Raw genomic sequence first — 10,583 nt, forward strand, 5'->3', positions numbered from 1 at the left:
AAGAAGGCACCCCTTAGAAGCAGTAATAACTTAAAGATTGTTGTAAATATATAACCGGTAGGCAGGTGTGCAATGATGCGATCACTTTGAATTGTCTTTGTGCTGGTTTTCATCTTTGTTTTGTGCAGTTGGCTTCATGTTCATACTTAAATACTAAGAGAAAAATCATGTGTAATGTGAGTAATTAAGAAATACACTGCATTACTTTTAATAAAAGTGTTCTGTGTAATATGTAACAGTACTTTTTTGGCCCAACACTGATCACAACAAAGAGAGGAAATATTTCCAATTTACAGTGGCTTGCAAAAGTATTCGGCCCCCTTGAACTTTCCCACATTTTGTCACATTACAGCCACAAACATGAATCAATGTTATTGGAATTCCACGTGAAAGGCCAACACAAAGTGGTGCACACGTGAGAAGTGGAACGAAAATCATACAGGATTCCAAACATTTTTTACAAATAAATAACTGAACAGTGGACAACCACATTTTTGTCCAAATCCTTTACCACGCTAAACCCGTCACAGTAATTACCTCTGGTAATCATCAACGTCTTGTTTTTTACGCCCTTCACTCTCCAGATACACCATTAACTTTTGGTTATTCCTGGCTAAGACTCCATAATCCCCGGCTAGATTGGGAGGGCCAAAGTGTACTTAGCTGGAGTTTGTTTTGCCACTCTAACTGCCTCACTTCCGCCCCTGCTCCTGGCCCCGAAACATCAGAGAGCCAGGAGGAGTCTTCTCCAGACCTTACTGGGGTCCCGGCCGAGTATCATGACCTCTGGGAGGTGTTTAGAAAGGATAGAGCCTGTTCATTACCTCCCTATAGACCCTATGACTGTAGTGTTGATCTGCTTCCTTGAGCTCCCCTCCCTAAAAACCGTCTTCATAACCTCTCCAAACCTGAACGTGAATCCATGGAGAGGTACATACAAGAATCTCTCACAGCAGGCATAATACGTCCTTCGTCGTCACCTGTGGGGGCTGGGTTTTTCTTTGTGGGGAAAAAGGACGGGGGGCTCCGACCCTGCATTGTTTTTCATGGTTTAAATTAAATAACGGTCAAAAACAAATATCCCTTGCCCCTAATCAGCTCGGCTTTTGAATGTCTCCAGGGTGCCACAGTCTTTTCTAAATTAGACTTACGTAATGCCTATCACTTGGTGTGCATTAAGGAAGGGAATGAATGGAAGACCGCCTTTAACACGCCTTTAGGGCACTTTGAATATTTGGTAATGCCTTTTGGGTTGAAAAATGCACCCACGGTCTTCCAGGCTCTTGTAAATGATGACCTAAGAGACTGTAGGATGGTTTTGTTTTTGTTTATTTAGATGACATTTTGGTTTATTCTAAGGACATTCGTGAACATGTGCCACAAGTGCGAGCAGTGCTCCAGAGACTATTGGAAAACCAGTTATATGTCAAAGCTGAGAAATGTGAGCTTCACGTGTCCTCTATTTCCTTCTTGGGATATGTGCTGGCAGGGGGGCAGGTGAAGACGGACCCGGCAAAGGTAAAGGCAGTTACCAAGTGGTTTCTCGACAGCTTGAGATAGAGGAGGAATCATCCGCTAAACCCGCCATCCTGCCGGCTTCCTGCAAGGTTGGAGCAGTCACCTGGGAGGTACAAAACATCATCGAGCGGGCTCTTCGGACGGAGCCTGACTCGGGCACTGGGCCGGCAGGTTGTCGCTTTATGCCTAGCACAGAAACTGCTTTAGTGAAGGTTACAAATGATCTTCTTATGGCCTCTGACAGTGGACTCATCTCTGTGCTTGTCCTGCTAGACCTTAGTGCAGCATTCGATACTGTTGACCATAATATCCTGCTCTTCACATACAAGGTCTTCAATAATCAGGCCCCATCTTATCTTAATGACCTTGTAGCACCATATCACCTTATTAGAGCACTTCGCTCTCACACTGCAGGCCTACTTGTTGTTCCTAGAGTATTTAAAAGTAGAATGGGAGGCAGAGCCTTCAGGTTTCAGGCCCCTCTTCTGTGGAACCAGCTTCCAGTTTCGATTCGGGAGACAGACACTATCTCTACTTTCAAGATTAGGCTTCAAACTTTCCTTTTTGCTAAAGCATATAGTTAGGGCTGGACCAGGTGACCCTGAATCCTCCCTTAGTTATGCTGCAATAGACGTAAGCTGCCGGGGATTCCCATGATGCATTGAGTTTTTCCTTTCCAGTCACCTTTCTCACTCACTATGTGTTAACAGACCTCTCTGCATTGAATCATATCTGTTATTAATCTCTGTCTCTCTTCCACAGCATGTCTTTATCCTGTCTTCCTTCTCTCACCCCAACCAATCACAGCAGATGGCCCCGCCCCTCCCTGAGCCTGGTTCTGCCGGAGGTTTCTTCCTGTTAAAAGGGAGTTTTTCCTTCCCACTGTCGCCAAAGTGCTTGCTCATAGGGGGTCATATGATTGTTGGGTTTTTCTCTGTATCTATGAAGCGCCTTGAGGTGACTTTTGTTGTGATTAGGCGCTATATAAATAAAATTGAATTGAATTTAATTGAATCTGCCCGGGCGAAGGTTTTAGAGTGGGTCCATACAGCAAGATTCACTTGCCAACCGGGTCAAGGTAGGACAGCTGCTTTCCTTAAGAGACATTTTTGGTGGGACACTTTAGAAAGGAATGTGAGGGAGTATATGGCGGCCTGCATGGTTTGTGCACGAAAAAAACCCTGCAATCAGCGACCTTCAGGGTATCTACATCCTTTACCAACACCTCACAGTCCATAGTCCCACATCGCCTTGGACTTTGTCACTGGGCTCCCTGATTCCTCTGGGAACACGGTAATTCTCACTATTGTAGACAGATTCTCTAAGATAGCCCATTTTGTGGCACTGAAAAAGCTTCCCACAGTGTCAGAGACCTTTAAACTTTTGGTGGAACATGTTTTTAGACTTCACGGAATTCCCACGGATATAGTGTCAGACAGAGGTCCTCAGTTTACTTCACAAGTTTGGAGGGCTTTTTGTACTGCCCTAGGGGCTAAACCATCATTGAGTTCAGGCTACCACCCTCAATCTGATGGACAGACTGAGTGTTTAAACCAAGAGTTAGAATCCACACTTCGCTGCGTTACCTCCCACATTCCATCCACCTGGGCCTCCTACTTACCTTGGTTTGAGTACGCACATAACACCTTGACTTCCTCTGCCACTGGTTTGTCTCCATCTGAAGCCTCACTGGGATATCAGCCTCCGTTGTTCCCTGAGCAGGAGGCAGAGCTGGCGGTGCCTTCGGTGCAACACCATCTCCAACGTTGCCGGCGGACTTGGAGTAGGACTCGGGAGGCGTTGACGAGGACGTCTGTTCGCCAGCAGTACTACGCCAATCAGCGACGGACTCCGGCCCCGGTGTACACCGCAGGTCAGGAGGCCGTCGCCAGCAGTACTACGCCAATCAGCGACGGACTCTGGCCCCGGTGTACACCGCGGGTCAGGAGGCTTGGCTTACCGCCAAGGACATTCCCCTTCAGGCGGTTTCTCATAAGCTATCTCCTCGTTACATCGGGCCATTCAAGATCGCAGAGGTACTCAGTTCTACTGCTCTCAAACTTTCATTGCCGCCTGCCTTACGTGTCCATCCGGTGTCCCACGTGTCTCAGGTGAAGCCGGTTTGGCTCGGCTCTCTGGCAGGATTTGTTCTCTGAGGACCTTTTGGATTATTAGGCTGGATCGCTTCCCTCTCGGACCCCTTCCAGTACTCAGTAAAACTGGTTGTTTCACTTGTTTCAAACTGTTAAGTTTTAGTGTGTTTTGCTCGCAACGCGCAGGATCTTGTCCTCGTAGTGTGGTTCACCCTATTCGTGTTCATTACCCTCATCATAGTAACGTTTTCTTGTGTTTATTGTGCTCAGGGAGAGTTGTTATTTCAAATTGTGTTTGTGTTTTAAGGCTATGCCGGAGAGTTAACAGAAAACTTCTGAAGATGGAGGTCTCTGTGCGGTGGCTGAAGTCTGTGGTGTAGACAGTGAAGAGGAAGGGGGAGAGGACAGTCCCTTGTGGTGCCCCTGTGTTGCTGATTACCTTTTCAGACACACACTGTGGAAGATGCACATATTGTGGTCTTCCTGTCAGGTAATCAACAATCCAGGACACCAGAGACGCATCCACCTGCATCACTGTTAGCTTATCACCCAGGAAGGTCGGCCTGATGGTGTTTAATACAGTGGAAAAGTAAGAGAACATGACCCTCACAGTGCTCGCCGGCTGGTCCAGATGGGTGTAGACACTATTGAGCAGGTGGCATCCTCAGCTCCGAGGCAGAGCTGGTAAGCAAACTGAAGGAGAACCTGATGTGGTCTAACTATGGGTTGGAGCTAGTCCAGGATGAGTCTTTCCAGAGTCTTCATGACGTGGGATATCAGTCCCACAGGCCTGTAATCTAGGGGGCCGTGGGACGTGGCGTCTTTGGTACAGGAATGACGCATGACGTCTTCCACAGCACTGGGACCCTCTGCAGACTCAGACTAAACATCTGACCAAGTAGTGCAGCAACAAGTAGTGCAGCAACAACCACCTGTCCCTGAATGTAGAGAAGACTAAGGAGATCATCACAGACTTCAGGAGAACTCACACCCTGCAAACCCCACTAAGCATCAACAGTGCTGCTGTGGAGAGGGTAAGCAGCACCAAGTTCCTGGGTGTGCACATCTCAGAACATCTCTCCTGCTCAAAAAAACACAGCATCACTGGTCAGTAAAGCCCAACAGCGATTCTACCTCCTCTGCAAACTGAGAAAGAGCAAGAGCCTCAACCCCCATTATGAAAAAGTTACAACTGGTAGTGAGAGCAGCAGAGAGGATTGTGGGTACTTCTCTTCTCTGCCTCCAGGACAACTACTGCACCCCCCTCACCCAAAAAGCCCTCTGCATTACAGGTGACTCCACTCATCCGTCCAACAGCTTCTTCAGTTTGCTGCTATCAGGAAGGAGACTGACGAGCCCCCAGTCATACAAAACTCTGAACCGCCACCATTGCCTTTTCACTGACTGCCCCAACCCCACTAGCACATGAACTGTATTGTGTTGTACAACCAGTGGGGAGTAGCAGGGAGAAGAATCCCCCTTAATAACAATGTCCCAGAGGGATCAAGGCCCGGTAAGCCCCAGACCCAGGCCTAGCCACACACACACACACACACACACACACACACTCACTCACACACACACACACACACACACACACATACACACCTTCTGTGGGGTGAAGGCAGGTTTCTTATTATGTTGCCCTGAGTGAGGCTCTGCTACCTGGTGCTGGTGGGTGTGTGGACCTCCAAGGTAGGCAGTAGCTTTGCTGTTTCAGGTGCTATCTTTGCTTCTGCACGATGTTTGAATATGTGAGTTTTAAGAAGCTAAATACAGTTAGAATAGCTGTGAAATAAAATGACTCTCTTTTGCGTGCCCCTTTGTAGAAGGGCTACAGTCCAATCTGAATCCTTAACGGAAAAAATATTTAAAGAAGTCCTGACTGAACAGATGAGAACAAACAGACTATAGAGACGGGATGGACAGAGAACTTGAAGGGGTGTGTATGAAGGTGTGGTCTCCTTCCTGAAATTCAGATATTATCTCCAGTTTTGGACTGGAAAATGCAGCCAATTGGTTGCAAAGTGAGAGAAGGTGATCCAGGAGGTGATCTGGTGCCACTCAGAATAGCTACAATTACCTGGGTATTCTCATAGGCCATAAGCATTAGCCACAGCCACATAACCAGAAGGCAAGACAGGTGCTGAGAACTCAGCTCAACAGTAGGAATGAGCTATCAATACATCTGCCCTCCTGGTCATATACAGATACAGATAATAAAATGGCCACAGAAGGACATAAACTACCGGTCAAAAGTTTTAGAACACCCCAATTTTCCAGTTTTTTATTGAAAACTATGCAGTTTAATGTCTTATTGCACTCTGAAATGAAAGCATAGTACAAATAACAAACTCGAGTTAAAAAAGAATTAATGGAATCATGGACCAAAATGTATTCTAAACTTTGACCCATCAAAGTCGCCCCCTTTGGCAGATATAACAGCTGAACACAGCCGCGGCATTCTTTCTAAAATAGAAATCAAATATTCTCCCATATCTGTAGCAGAAGTTCCCATAAATGTGGACCTTGTAGGTTGCTTTTCTTTCACTCTTCTGTCTAGTTCATCCCAAACCAGCTCGATGGGGTTTAAGTCTGGAGACTGTGCTGGACACTCCATGTTTTCAAGCTCACCATTTGTTCTTTTTTCCCGAGGTAGTTCTGGCATAACTCTGACTTATGTTTGGGGTCATTATCTTGCTGTAGGATGAACCCCTGACCAAGCAGAGGGTACTGCATGGTGCTGCAGAATGCTGTCATAGTTGTTTTGGTTCAGGTTACCTCTCTGTGTACGAGTCATCGACCCTGGATCCAGCAAACAGCCCAAGACCATCACACTTCCTCCTCCATGTTTGACAGTTGATGCCAAACACTTTCGCAAAATTCAGAATTCTGAAATTTGTATAATTCTAAAATGTGCCTTATTTTTCCTTACTTTTGGACCATTTCCAGCTATTCATTGGACTTGACTGGGGTGTTCTAAACTTTTAAGTGGTAGTGTAGATGCCAGTGATGCAACAACGTGAAAACTGCTCACAGAGCACAGAGCCTTACATCCAAAGTTTCTGTGTGCGGACTCGTCATTATCCGTGGATCAGACCAATGACTGTGATGTCATCTGCAAACTTCAGGAGGTCTACAGATGGTTCCCCTGACGTGGGGAGGAAGTGTAGAGGAAAAAGAGCAGTGGGGAGAGAACACATCCCTGTGGTAGGCTGATGCTGATGGTCTGTGTGAGGGGGAGAGCGAAGTACCAAGGCAGCCATTTGGGGCCCCATCTAGGAGGAAACAAGTAGTACCCATGAAAACATCAGGAAGATGGCATCTCAGAGATGATCTCCTCCAAGAGGGCCTCAAGAAGTGGAAGACAGATGATGATGAGGAAGAGGAAACGTCATGGAAGGCCAAGCTGTTGCATGGGCTATTTAGTTTATGCCTAAGTTCAGTAAGGAAGATCTGTAATCACTCATCTGCCTGCTTTCTTTGGTGTTCATCTGCTTTTTTGTTTAACATGTCTACCACATGTCTACCCACGCTGTAAGTCTCAGTACTGACTTCATTACTCTTGTCCAGTCATCTTTTTGCTTGGCTTCTTCTAGCCAATCACCTCAGCTTTGCATGGTCTAAATCTGTGCTCTCCGTCCTTCATGTAACCTACCTCCTCCCCATCTCCACCTCAGGCACCTTAGCTAGAGCTCTGTTCAAGGTTCAGGCTTCATCTTCACCACCACCACCTGTCATGGGCTGGGTGAGTGGGTGACCTTAAATACCGCTGGTAATCAACCAGCAGTATTTAAGGCCAGGGTTGTCAACTATTCTTCACCAGTTCGTCCAATAACCTCTGTTAGTATAGGCCGCCTTAACTCTCCATGCTTTGTTTCTTTTTCCTCACCTTGTTTTCCTTGTGCTCCTAGTATCTCTTCGGATTCATCATACTCAACGTTTGCAGTTTGCCTTTTGCTCACCTGAATGCTGGCCGCACTGGAGATTACATTTGGGAGTCTCTCGTGGCAGGAATCATTTGGCTATCTTCTTCTCCAGTTGAGGCTGAATTCTTCTTCTTAGGGAAGAAGGATGTATTGATTATCTAGGCCTAAACGACATCACTGTAAAAACATATATATCCTTTGACACTAATAAACTCAGCTTTTGAACCCATCCATTACACCACCATGTTCACAAACTTGATCTTCACATTGCTTACCACCTCGTCCACATTCACGAAGAGGACGAGTGTTAAACTGCATACAACACGCCTCTTGGTCACTTCAAGTACTTGGTAGCACCTTTTGGGTTAACGAGCAGCCCTGCTGTTTTACAAGCCATAGTGAATGATGTGTTAAGGGATTTTTTAAGACTTGCACATTAAATAAAGATTTAGCATTAGGTCTACACTTAGCTAGCTAAGGAGAAACTTTTAAACATGTAGCACGTGACTGAAAATATTGCTTTCAGTATCAAAACACATTGAGTAATTTGAGATGAGACCCACTTTAAAACAAATACAACAATGAGGTGTTTATTTAATGAATTCTGAAGCATTTGAAGTAACATTCAATAAAAAGCACACGGCATATTCTCCGGCGAGAAAACGACATTGTGCCTCCAAGAATGAAAATGGAAATGTTTCTGTGCACAAATGCAAAACAGAAACCTCAACACGTTCTCAATCCCAAAGCGTAACATTTTTAGCTAGGTGACAAATCATCATTATATTACGCCTCGGGAGTGAGAACGGGCTGGAAACGTATGTAGTTTACACTGGGGTCGTCATCGTCTGCTTTGTGCTCTCTCTTTTCTCTCTGTGTAGATGTGTAACTTTAAACTACACATGGCTTAAACAAAGAATGAACTCAGCAAAACTAAACAAAATATCATGTCAGGGAGGAACCTGGCTTCACAGATTTGTCGTAGCAGGTGGTCTCATCTAAGACGTTTTTTACCTTTGAGAAGAAAATGTCTCAGCCAGTCTCTGAGGATAGCAGTCTATAAAAATCACATTTCTCCAGACGTATTCACTCCTTTAATCAATGCTCATTTTTTGACAGTTGCACAGTTGCAGGGAAGTGTCCTATGCTGGTCTTCAGATACACGCATTATATACCAGTTGCTTCAAAAATATCACTTTTTTCCTATTTTCCTTCTATTGGTCAAGAATTATAAAGATGATTGGCAAAAATGTAATCTATCAATGAATAAATGATGACACTGATACGTCATTTCAATGCGAGGATCCATAATTACTCCCTCTCCAAAACATTTTAATGTTCTGTCAATTAATTTCACAGTTCAGGCTTTAAAGTCTTAAGTTGAATATTTTAGCTTTCGCTCGTACACCCACATACACATGCACCACTCCCCTTAAGTAACTGTATCATGGAAACCGATTTCCTTCTTTAGACAGTCCTTACATGGAAAGAGCTTGGGATGAATTTGGCACTGGACTAAATTCATAGAGGAAAATCAATCCAGCTGGGGAATGTCATATCTAGGTGATTAATGAGCAGATGAAGTGTATTAACTGTCACCTCTCTAATTCACTGCTATTCCCTGCCCAATACCTCCAATAACACCTTTTTTTTTCTTTACCAAGACCTGTTGGATCGTTATGTGCTCCCTGCCTCATTCTGTGGAAGAAGTGTCCAACGCGTGTTTTCCAGTCTTATAACTGAAACGCATCGAGGCAGCTGTTGTTGTGATTCGGTGCAATATAAATAAAACTGAACTGAGTTGAGGGTTTTTTTCATTACAATACGGGAATAAGAAAATTAACAGTTGAGGTATAAATGGGTCACTGCGGGGACAACCACGGGCCAAACTAAGATAGAAGAAATGTCTCTGGTATGTCTGAGCTCATCTCCACTTTCAACCACTTTGCACTCCTCATTTCAGTTTGGTCTCTTCGCTCATTCTGTCCTTAACTCTTTGCAGCTCAGCTGTTTCTCACTGCCACAATCTAATCAGTATTCAGAACTTAATGGGAACTTGTTCTCAAACTTTGCTGATTACTGTACATTTGATTCTCTACAAGGCTTTAAGGTTAATTCTCCTTTTTATTGAGTGTGCAGGGCTGGGATTTGTTGCCAACATTTGTTTGCCAACATCATGCATGCTATGACTTCCATCTATAAATTACATGTTGATATTAAAAACACTGACACGCTGCAGAGACTGACCTTTGCTCATTCAGTCTTCAGTAATCTGCCCTGGTTTTCTAATTACACACACACGTATAAAGACCTTCCCAAAAATGCAACCAGCTTTTGTGTTGTCTGCGTCACCGGCATCACAACAGTGACCAAAAAGAGTATAATAATATTAAATAGTATAATAGTATAATAATATTTATAGTAGTATAATATTTATTCACTATAATCAAGTCTTTAAGCTTAGTTTAGGAGGTATATCAGAGGTTCCTGTCACCAACCTCTTTCTTGATGCATGTAGAGGTGAGAATTGACAGAGGATGTGGGAAACTGTTTTGGTACCACTAACAGAGCCAGGAAGGCTCACATTACACTGACTCTTACAGTGTGTGTTTTAAAATAGAACGGCTGTCAACTCCTCCCTGCAGAAATCCATCTATTCTGGGGACAGCATGTAGGGGGAGGGACAGGCAAATCGATGAGCTAAGAGTTTAGTGTCAGTTGTGTATATCTGGAGGTATAACACATAATTTTCAACAAACCACATGCTTTGATCCTGGCTCAATAACACACAATATTAATTAAAAACAATTAGTGTGAGTTTTTGTGTGCAGCACCTACACAATTAAATGTTTTGATGTGATGATTCAGCTATTCTCAGAGCTAAATATATTTCCTGAGGGCAGTGTAAGGGTATAGAGTCATTAAAAACCAATGGATTTATTTACACAAGATCAAACACACGATTATGGCAATCATCATGAAGCCGTTTGCTCTAAGAATGATATTTCTTCTATTTTACAGAACAACAATAGTGTTCTGTAGC

Source organism: Perissodus microlepis, chromosome 4 (assembly GCF_051167445.1).
Source record: "Perissodus microlepis isolate ML-2025 ecotype Zambia chromosome 4, ASM5116744v1, whole genome shotgun sequence".
NCBI lineage: Eukaryota > Metazoa > Chordata > Actinopteri > Cichliformes > Cichlidae > Perissodus > Perissodus microlepis.